General features: G+C 40.0%; 1 protein-coding gene across 3 annotated transcripts in view; it reads right to left on the bottom strand.

Annotated features, from left to right (window-relative positions):
• Nucleotides 1-5,823, bottom strand: part of mical3a (microtubule associated monooxygenase, calponin and LIM domain containing 3a) — a 203,302-nt gene extending 197,479 nt beyond the window's left edge. For all 3 annotated transcript variants that reach the window (XM_055155999.1, XM_055156000.1, XM_020941178.2), the window contains exon 1: nt 5,673-5,823. The gene's annotated coding sequence lies outside the window, so the exon portion shown is untranslated. The remainder of the gene's footprint in view (nt 1-5,672) is intronic.
• Between the last annotated feature and the right edge of the window lie 7,611 nt (nt 5,824-13,434).

The raw sequence follows: 13,434 nt of genomic DNA, 5'->3' as shown, positions 1-13,434 counted from the left end.
TAGTAGACTTTGGTTTTCACTGAACTGTATCGAATCGATTTGAAATATATCATATCGAATCATATTGAATCAAAAGTGCATTGTATCAAAGAATCCTCGTATCGTGGCCTATGTATCGAGGTATGTATCGTATCGGCAACTTCTTAATGATACGCAGCCCTAATGGTTAGGTTTATCACAGTAATTAATATACAAACTTATTTTTCAGTCACTTTTGGAGCTCTATCATTATCGTGTGTACAATTTCTTTGCAATAGTGGGGAGATTTTAGTCATTTTTTCTGTATTGTGATGAGACAGACAGTAATTCTATGGTTAGTTATTGTTCCATTCTGCCATTTATTTGTTGTAGGCCTTTGAATGATACTGTCTATTGTGTAACATTTCTGCTGGAGGGTCCATCAAATGCTTTTCTGTGTGGAGATCAGGCCTGGGTATCAATAAGAAGCTGCCGATACGATACATACCTCAATACATAGGCCACGATACGATACATATCTCGATACAGCGCACTTTCGATTCGATATATTTCAAATCGATTCAATACGGTTCAATAAAATGGCTGTGACACTAAAAGCCTTTGTTAAACCACTTCTTGTGCAAAATTCATATAAAACACAAACATTTTAATCAAGAAAATTGTGAAAATGTCGTTGAGTAGCGCTGTAACAAAATAATTTAATCAAATATACCAAAAAAATATTCTTGGAGAAATATCCATACAGCAGCCCACGATATCAATACTGTATCATCACATTAAACGATACGATATGTTGATGTTTTGGTATTTTGATATTTTTCGAGACCAAACCAGAAGTTAGAGGTCAGATCTGTGGAAAGGCGACCCCGCTCACAGTCAAAATGCAGTTTTTCTAGGTATTTTTGAGCTATAAAACCACCTGTAATTGAATAAATAAGTAAAGTAGAGCTGTTTAAAGTCATACTATGGGACATTTCAGGCAGAAACATAGAAACAAGCAGGTGAAGCAGTTTAAAAATGGGTTTACTGGGATTATTCAGCTTTGTCAGTGGCATAAAGTGGTTTCAATATTATCTTTTATTCTTTTATAATAGCATTTCTCTGGAGCAGCATACTGTATCAAGGTTCACATTTTGTTATCATGACGGGCCTACTCATTGTATCAGAAAAGGTGTAATCTTTGGGCTGTGGAGAATTGGGATTGTATGTGACAGACAGGAAAGGTCAGTATCAGAGATCAATACAGCTAATGTCCATCACTGCTGAGAGACCGTGAGGAGGGTTTGTGTTGAGGAAGCGCCTGTCAGGGCCGGACACTGCTCTCAATCTGAGCACTGTCAGAGCCAATCTGTGTTCCTGTAAGGAGCGAGGGAGGGCCAGGCCTGTGCTTCTCATTAAAAGTCCAATATTATGCAAAACTGAGCTTGAACTTGTAAGCTTTTAGCCATGTTAGAATTAGGGATGGGCATTCGATGAAATTTTCTTAATCGATCGTCGGAAGAATTAACGATCGATTATCGACGTCATTAACGTTTTTATATTAAAATGATCATCATTATTAGTACTATCTGCTTACTAATGTGCATAAATAAATTCAACTTTACGACATATAAACCGTAACGACTCTAGAGCCACATCAGCCCGTTTGAAATTATAATGTGTTTAATTCAGTTTTGCGCAACTCTCACAGAAACGAAACTTAAAACCGCATCGCTAATTTGCATAAACTCAGCGAAAATAAAACTACAGCTCTTGTGTCGCTGATGCGGTCAACTTCTGTCGGATTAAAAGACATGACTCAGTGGAATACAGGTTAGTGTGACCATATTTGCGTTTGACAAAACCAGGACACCGTACGGGGGGAGGGAGGCGGGGCCTCGTCATCGACATTGCGCGACTCTCACCTGGTAAAACTTTTTCCCACTGGACACCGAAACATATGTGCTGCTTTGTTCACTGTGCACATGGACTCACACTTGTCCCGAACGCAACGGAAAGGGTGGAATTTCTTGTACAAGTCATCGTTAATACGCATTTGTGCTTCGGTACGTTGCAGGCTGACCAAATGTTTGTGTTTGCTCGCTCCTTCTGAGTGCAGAGAGACATGTACGGACCCCTGTTTGGTCACGCTACGCACAGCAACCTGCATTCGGTTTGTCGATTAAAATTAACGTAATCGATGAAATTCTTAATGATCAATTATCGATTAATCATGCCCATCCCTAGTTAGAATGTTGTTACCGCTTCAAAAACAGACTAGGAATAGTGGTTTGTTTCATTCACACATGTCTGAGTCATCCTTCATCTCCAAAATATTCTCTTCCAACTTCTGATGTCATGAAGCGGTAGTTTTCAAGTTGACAGATATATTTTTTGTTGTTGTTTTGTTGTTTATATTGTTTGTTGTTTGCAAATCCAGAGCTAAACTCATCCAAAAGTGAAATTATGGGTTTTGTAAAGGTGTATAGAGTTTAAAAATACTTCAAGCACTTGACATCACAAGGTGGAAAAGAGTTTCTAGAGCTGGGAATCATTAAGATGTTGCCGATACGATACATACCTCGATACAGTGCACTTTCGATTCAATACAATATTTCAAATCGATTCGATACAGTTCAGTAAAAAACAAAAGCTAACTCATGACTGTGATACTAAAAGTCTTTGTTAAACCACTTCTTGTGCAACGTTCATATGAAACACAAACATTTTAATCATCAAAACAGTGAAAATGTCAAATGTGCTGCATGGATGAGTTTTCTTCTCCTAAACAAGCAGCAAAACTGTAGCGCTGTGACAAAATAATTTGTAAAAAATACCAAAAAATACTCGATATATAGATACGGCAGCCCATGATATCGTCACTGTATCATCACATTAAATGATACGATATAACAATATTTCCATATTTTTGCATCTTCTTCTTGTTTTCTGTTCTTCTGAGAGAAGAGCCTAGAGCCTAAGGGTTTATGAAACAACTCCAGGTACGTCTGTGAAGAGGAAACAACATATACCGAAGACCAAAATAGTGTAGTGAAGAGACGACAGTGGCCCTCATAGTCAAAAAAGAACATGGACTAGACTAGGGGTCTCCATCCTGTAGCTCAGGAACTACCAGCAGCTCTCCAGCCTCTTCCAAGTAGCTCGCCAAGGGATTTCAGAATTATACCATTGTGCTGAATAACAAATATTTTGGTTAATTACAGCTCCTCCACTTCCTCCACTTGAGGCACAGACTCTCCACCCACCTGCAGAGGGCAAGCCACCTTTTTCCAGTCGAGAACCGTGACCTCAGATTTGGAGGAGCTGATCTTCATCCCAGTCGCTTCACACTCAGCTAGAGCATGAGACTGACAGTCGGACAGGTGATGTGGTCGCTGTATCGGACTGTTGTGGTGAAGAGGAAGCTGAGCCAAAAGGCAAAGCTCTCGATTTACTCGATTTGTTCCTCCCCTCACCTATGGTCATGAGCTTTGGGTAATGACCGAAAGAACGAGATAACAGCTACAAGAGGTTTCCTCCGCAGGGTGGCTGGGCGCTCCCTTACAGACAGGGTGAGGAGCTCAGCCATATGGGAGGACCTCGGAGTAAAGTCACTGCCCGTCCACGTTGAGAAGAGCAGCTGAGGTGGCTCGGGCATCTGTTCTGGATGCCTCCTGGGCGCCTCCCTCAGGAGGTGTTCCAGGCATGTCCCACTGGGAGGAGGCCTCGGGGAAGACCCAGGACACACTGGAGGGACTATGTCTCTCAACTGGCCTTGGAACGCCTCAGGGTCCCACCAGAAGAGCTGGAGGTAGTGTCCAGGGTGAAGAAAGTCTGGGAGTCCCTGCTTAGACTGCTGCCTCCGCGACCCGGCCCCGGATAAGCGGAAGAAAATGGATGGATGGTTAATTACATGTCTATTACTATTGTACCATGTATCATTTTGAAGCCCAACTTTGTGCACTAATAAATGTACAATGGTTTATGTTTTACAGGCATCTAACTGTTTCCAAAGACTTGCCCTCTTTCTTATAATCGTCTCAGTTTCTTGTGGCCACTAAAATGAGAAGCTCTCTGGCATTTTTGTTTTGTAAACGCAGCTCACCAAAGGAAAAAGGTTGGAGACCCCTGGACTAGACATTGGCATAACAAAATCTCACTTTGTTGCTGTGTACATAACATAAAAAGCATCTACACTGTCCAAAAACAGTGCTAGAATATCAAACAAAGGCAAAACGTGACATTCAAACTCCATAAATAGTATGAGAGAAAAATACTAATATAGAAAGTATTTGTACCACCGCAGTCTTAACTAAATCCATGGGAAACACTGTGGGTAAAACGATGACAAAAATGCAATCGTAATCCCGATGACGATATGCTATTTACGTAAAATAAACATAAAAAGTAAGAAGTAAAAATAAAGGATAATACTGAAACTGATTTATGCCACTAACACAAACCACAAAAACAATTCTAAATCTACACTATTATTAAAAAAAACATGAGCTGCAGTAAATAAACAGCGTAATGAAACCCTTTATTATTTGTAATGAGTCATAGAAGTTATTTATTCAGCCTTTTATGGCTTAAATCTGGCCATAAAACCAAAATATAACACAAAGCTTTCCCAGTAGTGCAAAGAAATGTTCGCACAATAACTAGTCACACCAAAAAATATCGTTCCAGCTTTCATATTCTGAATGATAAATCGATATAGTAAATGAAAGAAACTCAAATCTAGTGGTGTGAACTTTCAGAAGAAGCAGAGGACTTTGGTTATATCTTCCGGGTGGTATAAGGACAGAAGAAGTTTACATTAAACTGTGATAACAATTGAAATCGTGATGTGGCTCCAAGAAAAATGTGACATTAATTATTTGGCGTATCGTCCAGTCGTAGTCCAAGGTGACCTCACTGTAAAAATACACAACTAATCAGGGAAAAACCAACTTCGCAGCCACTCCGAGACTCTTTCATGATGACTGATTGTGGGCAAACGCATAAACATGTCAAATTACATTGTCTCTTGGATCAACAGAACTTTGGCTACTGAACTCCATGACACAGACGCCAAAACAAACCCCACACATCTGTGCAAGCAACCCCAGGTCAAATCAGGGCAGGGGGACCTCTACAATGTACAGACAACGTGATTCGGGTGACATCAAGTTGAAGCATTAAAAGGGAAACTACCTAAAACAATACATACTCATTAAGATTGATAAATGACCCCAGGACTCTCACGTAAGTTAATCATGAGGGATTATTTTTCTGTTCTGCATCAGTGAGGTAAACAACTATAACCTTAACTTTACTGCAGCAAAGGTGAAAGAATGTGACTTTTGGTAATGAAATAAAAATCAGTATGTCACACACACCACAATACTGAGCAACAGAGTGAAGCTGAAGGGCGCACGGCTCCATACAGTCTTCAGGTCTTCCATGCGCCCTGTAACAGGCTTATAGCGAGTGTATAAACAAGGACTTGGCAGAACACCAAGGATGCACCATTACAGCGACGTGCAGAGCGCCCACAATGACACACGCGGCTCGAGGGGCGAGCAAAAGCCTTCAGTGTTCATGTAAAACTACAGCATGGCATTCCTCTGCACACCGAGGTACGGCCACAGTCTACGGTTCAGCCCACGGATTTCAGAACAATGTTAAAAATGCAGCGCGTTTGTCAAAGGACGAGAGCAGGATCACTTTACCTCACGAGCCCGAGTCTTTACGATACGTCCACAAACCCAGAGTAAGAATCCATGACTCGTAACAATCCCAGATTTAACAATAAAATCCACAGTATCTTCTGGTTTAATAACAGATGATCAGATTGAGAGAGAAGCGCAGACCCGGAGCGCAGACCCGGAGCGCAGACCTGGAGCAGCGGAGAAGGCGCAACTTGAAACTGACAGAGAGGGATCGGACCGAACCACCAGGGCAAGAAGGAGGGGTGTCCGAGCAACTTTGTTGACTAACAAAATAGTAACGCGGAGAAACATTCCTAAAACATACTTTTATACTCAGTAATAATATGAGTAATAGAACAAACGAAACTTATTTGAGGGAATAAAGGACGATATCCAAGTGTAATTGAACAAAGTAGAGTCGGAAGCACCCCGCGGGCTGTTGGTGTGCGCCTGAATGTTTTAACTCACTTTAATCCGATTGGTCTTTCCCAACGTGACGCAGCGGCGCTGCTGCCTTCACGTGCCGTGGGAGATTCAGGCTGGAACGGGACAGTCTGATAAAACACACCAGGTCACTGCTGGAATTGATTTTACACATTGTGTGTTAATATGTTAGTGTAGTAGGCGATGACCTAAGTGGTTTTATTGACATAAACAGTCAATCAGATGAAAACAAATTTATGGACTTTTTTCTGTTTTTGAACATTTCCAATGAAAACAGGCCAGACCTACATAACAGAAGAGAAGACTTCCTGCCCTTCACCTGCAGGTGTGATGTAATCTCTTGTAAGATATTGGACTGAACTTTTGCATTAACATAAACATGTGGGCAGCAGAAGATTAAGATAGGCCTATACTTTATTGTTCCATAGAGAACTATGTCTTATGACACTTTAGAAAACTAAGGAACAGACCTTGGGCTCTGCTCTGTCAGGACTATCTTGGTTGGGTGATTTTACTGTGTGTGTTTTTGGGTTGTGGGGTGAAATCACGGATAGAACATGCAAACCCCACATAGAAAGGTTCAGGAGTCAAACATGTTAATGAGGTAAGTCACTCAGCCATAGCGTGTCACAGCTGAACCAGTGCTTCATGAAACAGTCTGCCTGGTGTAACATTACTTTAGGCAGTTGGTAAACAATAACACATTTACACCTGACTGATACAGTATATTAAGTGTCTTATAAGAGCACACAGTTGATGTGCAGTGTATGTGAGGACATGTGCGACAACTGTAATAAAAACAGACCAAATGTTTTTTTTCTTATGATTTCATTTCAGTGCATGACACAGATGAAGACTAACAGCTGACTGTGAAAGTAATTTAAATGTACACGGGAAAATACAGCTTTGTTTGAACCGGAGCCAGGGTGTATGAAAGGACACACAAAAACAGTACAGATTTCAAATGAAAAACACATGGAGCATTTGATGTCTAAGTACAGTATTTTGTTTGTGGAAGTCAATGTTTAGATGAAGATACAGAAGATTCAGCCTCCGCCGCAAACACAACATTATGTTTAAAGCAGCTGCCCTGGTTCACATTTGCTAATTAAACAAACCACACGGGGACCTGAGAGGATGTCATCTTAGTCCGAAAGTGCCAAAACTGCAGATAATGAAAACGTAGACTAAACTCAGAGGAAGGAGTCACAGACGAGATAATAACTGATGATTATAATGGCTCCTGCTGCGTCCAGACACCACACACAAAGCAGCAGACGCACTTACACCATATTATGAAACCTCACCTAATCACCCCGTGCACCTTGGTTCCTGCCACGCCCCTCCTCCGCTCAGGGACCTGTCTCGGACCATTCACCGACAGTCAAAAGCCCAACGCCAAACAAAGCGGTATGTACCCAAGGTGAGGCTCGGGCACATTCCCAACATAACAAAGGAATTACACGTGAGGTCATCCCCAAACTCTTCAAAAAAAAAAGCTCATTTGACAGATTACATCCAATGACAACATAATCCGCCAAATCAGACATCTTTAGTGCGGAGAATTACGCAGACCGAAACCAATTCAACGGGGCTTACTGTGCAGATAGCAGGAGCTGAGCATCCAATGGGAAATCCACCGGCCGGGATTTGTTGTCTTTCTAATATTCTCCGTCTGTCCTCACCGCCGCCGCCGCCTCCACTCCACTCCACTCCACTCACCCCCTCCCTTCTTTCCACCTCTTCTTCTCCTCCTTCCTCCTCTCAGCACGGCGAGATGCTGCCTGGACCAGCGCTCGTCGTCATGGTAACCGGGATCGAAGAGGAGGGGGTTGGAGCGGAGTCACGTGATTTTTTTTTTCCCCCTCTTTCCCGATTGGTGGGAGTCGCCGGAGCGGGTGAAGGGAGGGTTGGGCGGTGATGTCACATGCTTCACCGGGGAGACGGGGAGGGGGTCCGGCCTGCGAACACGCGTAAACACAATAGAGGTCCTTGTAAGGTGCGGTGACACCGGTGAAACACAAGTGAAGTGGGGGGCTATTACGCGAGGCTGCTGCAACTTGACCCCAGGACTTATAGGCATGCCGGGGGATACGAGATAGAACGGACGGTGCGATGTGCTGCTCCTCTGCCAAATCATGTTCCGGTACTTGAATCTGTCACGGAGAATTCAGATATAGAGTCCCATATTAGGAAAAGGATTTGATTTATGAGCAAAATTGTGAAATAAAAACACCAGGGAGTCATGTACAGTGGGTTAATTTGCATATTTTAAGACCAAAATGTGGAGCCTAACAGCAGCAATTAATAGTTATGGTGATTTTAAAGCCTTTCCTTGTTTAATGTATTTCTTACACAGTCATGGAAATCCTAGAAGTCATGGAAATTGCCTGGAAGAGTCATGGAAATTTGTAAATTCAATGAAAATTTTGAAAAAGTCATAGAATTTTAGTGTCTCTTTCACCCAACTACAGCGTTCTCTTAAGTTCTCATTAAACTATTATGATTATTTCCGAATGTATGAGCTTTTTGTTGAAAAGAGATGACAATAAATGCACTGACAGTAAAACCAAACCATAAGGTGAGAGGAAAGAGTTAACATTTCATATTTAGACCTAAAAGTCTGATCAATTCTCTGTGAAGTCATGGAAAATTCACTTTAGGTCATAAAAATGTCATGGAAAAGTTAAGAAATTTTGTCAGTGAAAAAGAGTGGGAACCCTGTATTCTCTAAGCCAGGGGTGTCGAACTCATTTTGGCCTGGGGGCCGTATCCAACCAACTTTGATCTCAAAGGGGCCGGATCAGAAAACTCATGTCATATAAACCCCAAAAATAACAATAAGTTCAAATATTTGTGCAGAGAAACACAAATCTATTACATAAATCTTTTTTAATTGATGAACTCTTTCTTATTATAAGTTTATAATATTATGAACAACCTGAAACTTTAAGAAAAATTCAATTTCAACACAATGTTTTAACATGAACTTGTATGTAATAAGTCAATTTTTCTTGGAAAATCCTGCACTCGGCTCCACTTTTCTCATTTTTGACATTTTGTTGATGAGGGTGTCACGGTCAACAGTCAAAACGATCGTCCTTTAAGAGCGTTTGGAAAGAGACAAGTCTTCATTTGTGCTGCTCTGGTGGGAGGGGCCACGTACAGAGACGCTGGAGACGCTGCTGTGATCAACACCACAGAAAATGACCAATATTTTAATAGAAAATATAATTAAAATATTTTAGTAGAAATCACCCAAGGGCCACATTAAAAGTCTTGGAGGGCCGGATCTGGCCCCCGGGCCTTATGTTTGACACCTGTGCTCTAAGCACTTTGAATTACTTTTTTTGTATGAACTGTTCCATATAAATAAACTTGCCTTACCAAGGTACAGCAATAGCAAATAGTAAAAACAACAGAGGAAACTACATAGACCATGATCTTTTGGTGCAGACTGACCAGAGGTGGGACCAAGTTGTTGTTTTGCAAGTCTCAAGTCTTTGACCTCAAGTCCGAGTCAAGTCCCAAGTCAAATACAGGCAAGTCCAAGTCGAGTCTCGAGTCACTGGCCCATAAGTCCAAGTCAAGTCCAAGTCGTCTGCTTTGAGCTTCAAGTCTTTTCAAGTCTTTAAACCAAAGCACCAAATATAGCTCAGATTTTTGCAATTGATATGAATTTTAAACTAAACTGTACTTAAAAAGTCATGGTGTATTTATGTATGGGTATTTATAGAGTATGTAAGAGTTGTAGAAATTAATTTAGTTAATTTTTCCTTTTTAAATTTAAATTTAAAAAGATCTTGAGTGTGAATCCTTACGGCAATAATAGAAAGAATTCAGAATTTAAAAGTGCTTTTTAAGTCTTCTCAAATCATAGGCCTCAAATCCTGAGTCAAGTTCCAAGTCATTGAGCTTCAAGTCCAAATTGAGTCCCAAGTCTTAGTCCACAAAACTGAAAAAAAAAAAACCAAAAAAAACAAAACTATTAACGCATTTTTAAATCTTAATTCTTCATATTATAACAGGACCAAAGGCTTTTCAAGGCTTTTAAAAATAAAAATGGCATATTCATATTTTTGTTAGTCTCCACAAATAACCGCAATAAATATCGAACAGTGAGATGCATATCGTGAAAATATCGTATCGAGAGATTTTGATATCGTTACATCTTCTGAAAACGTGTTGTTTAAATCCATTTTGTGTTTTCAGACTTCAAGCGTTTTTTTGCCAGTGTTTGCTGATGTGCGCATTGTGTCTCCATGGTAACTGCTGAACCTTCCACCGTAGTTATACATGTAAAAAAAATTCCAACGTGATGTCACTGGGACTTATGAGAGGAGCGCCCATATGGAGAGACTTGACCTGCTGGCCCCATAATTTTACAGCATCATATAAACCCGCTATTTCAAGGCCATCGACTAAGCTCCAGTCAAATGAAGCTCATCGAGGCCTGCAGTTATAGAATGTGGAGCCGAGTTTAATATTAGGAATAGGAATTGATTTACGAAAAAATTGTGAAATAAAAACATCAGGATCAAGTAGAGTGGGTTAATACGAACATTTTAAAAGGTGCATTGTGAGAATTTTCAGGTGGAAAGTATGTCAAAAGTTGTTGTTGCTTGGTCTGGAATGTTTCACAGTATGGCTTTACACCTTTCTATCTTCATGGAGACCAAACCAGACCAAGTCACAGGTCAGATCTGCGGCGAGGCGATGCTGCTCACAGTGTCAGAACGCCGGTTTTTCTAGGCATTTCTGAGCTATAAAACCACTTGTAATTGAATAAATGTAAAGTAGAGCTGTTTAATGTCACACTGTGGAACATTCCTAACAGAGCAATGAGCATATCCATAGAAACAAGCACGTGACAGACCCACAACCAACCAAAATGACCAAAATAAGGAGCCTGACAACAGCAGTTACAGAGAAAGGAGCGACAATTTTTTTTATTTTTTTCAATACAAAGTGAACTGGAGCCAGAGTTAATGGAGCCAGAAGCGTGCTCATGCTCACTTCCAATTTGTAACTCAGCTCTTAGATATACAATGTGTGGTTCCAGCTCTTGAATCCGCCCTGGGCTACAATATACAGAACAATAACACCGGTGCCGTGGGACATATGAGAGGGGAGCACCCATATGGGGAGACTTGACCTGCTGGCCTTTTAATATCGCAGCGTCTTCCACAGCTGCTGCGTAAGACACACGAAATCAGAAAAGCGTACGTGAAACAGGTAACAATAACTCTAAATTAAACATAGCCTGTGACAAATTTAATTGATCCAAATGGGAAATTACTCGTAGTTGCACAAAAAAACATCATAGAACTGATTTTAAAGGGTTTCTGGTCTGTGCTTTAATGTTGTTTCTTCATCACAAACAAATCTGGAGTTGTGTTTTGTTTCATTCACTCATGTTTAACACACAAATCCTGCATATTTAGGCTGAGTTCTTTTCTCACAAGAATTGCTCCACTGTGTCTTTAAACTCCGTACATCTTCATTAAAAACATTTGGATAATTTCAGCCCTGGAATTGCTCATTTTAATCAAACAAAAGGTAAAAGGAGCTGTTCACTTGAAAACTACCCTATACAAGTTGCACTTTTTTTCATGGTTTGGGTGTTTCCTTCGACTCTGGTGCGACTTATATATTACCATTTTCACACTGTGTACCACTGTCACTTCAGTCTACTGCGCATGCCTCCTGCAAAAAGAGCCTCTGTCCTGCTGCAAGTAGTGAAATATTCAGCTGAAAACGGTAATCGAGTAGCAGAAAGAAAGTTTGGAGTGAGCGAGAAACTTGTGAGGGACTGGCAGAAAGCGTGAATGGAGAACACAGCTTCATGGCAACCGGGAGGATGCAACATGCAACTTTCCTGGAAGTCACTGGATGGATCGACAAAGCCTGGACTTCAGTGACACCAAAACCATCCTGTTGGGATTCAGAAAGACCGGAATAATTCTAACTGGAATTGATGCTGAGTCTGACAACAGCTACACAGAAGAGGAAGCCGCTTCTGAACAATTCGTGGAGTCAGAAGTGACACCGAGGATGAAGAATTGAATGGATTTAGTGATTTGGAGTGAGATGGAGAGTTTGGTAAACTTGTTCTGTTCTGTTGTTTATGTTATAGTTTATCTGAAGAACTGTTCATATGTGACGTTAACAGTCTGTTGTTCTCTGTTCTATTGTTATTACATTTGCCTTTCAAGATTAAATGTCAGTTCCTGGTCTCTAATTTTATAAATACATTTCCCCAAAAGTGCGACTTACAGTCCGGTGCGACTTATAGTCTGAAAAATACGGTACCACTTGATGACATCACTATACAATTTAACACAGTGAAAATTTTATATAGTCCAACATCTTGCTTGTCTGAGTTTTGTAGTCTTGGGTGTTCCAGTTTTTTATGTCTTGCACTAGTACTACTACTTATGTATTTATTGTATTTTTTTTTCTTTTGTACTGTGTTGTAAGTGTCCCACGTGCATGTCTGCATTGAAGAGTTAATTGGTTTTAATCTCGTTGTGCATGTGTGTACTGTGGATTGTACAATATTGTGCATAGTGACAAGAAAAGGTATCCCATTCTATTCTATTCTATTTTATTTTATTTTATTCTATTCTATAAGGTGGAACAGAGCATTTTGAGCCGTTCGAGATGTTACTCAAACTCCAGGTACGTTTCTGAAGATGTTACAACATTATAACATGCCAAAAAACTCACGAGTCAATTTTGTGGAAAAACAGAGCCTTTAAAATGTAGTAATTATTGTTAATAATTTACTCCATTCTTCTCCATAATGTTGTATATCCATTTTCATCACCCAAACACAGAAACCCTGAACCATGCTGCGTTCAGAATGGGGTCAGTCAAAATGCATTGTAAATAATTGAGCGTCTTTGGTTTCAGTTTAAATGGGTCATCCACAGGAAATGCTGCATATGTATAATGTAAAAACAATACATTTGTAACAATATTTTCATAGATTTTTTTCTATAAACTTTGTTTTTATCAAGCAATATCACAAATTGTCTAACGTACAGTATCGTATTGAGTTTGTCTACAACACAAACTACAATAAAATACTATAAAAAACACAAAAAAAACTAAACAAAACAATAAAATACAATAAAATAAGACAGTAATGTATTGATTTGCTGATTTTTATTTTATCATTACATAATTTTAGACACTTCTACCATGCATTGTTATCTTTTTATTGTTGTGTTTCATTGATTTTATTCCTTTGCTTCTGATTTATTTATTTGTTTTTACACTGTTGTTGTTATGTTTTTAATGTTTTTATTACATTAATTTGAGAGTTTTTGTTTAG

The sequence above is a fragment of the Boleophthalmus pectinirostris genome, unplaced genomic scaffold, assembly GCF_026225935.1.
Source record: "Boleophthalmus pectinirostris isolate CB_2022bp ecotype Guang Dong unplaced genomic scaffold, ASM2622593v1 HiC_scaffold_2, whole genome shotgun sequence".
Taxonomy (NCBI): Eukaryota; Metazoa; Chordata; class Actinopteri; order Gobiiformes; family Gobiidae; genus Boleophthalmus; species Boleophthalmus pectinirostris.
This window is presented reverse-complemented; position numbering and strand designations above follow the sequence as displayed.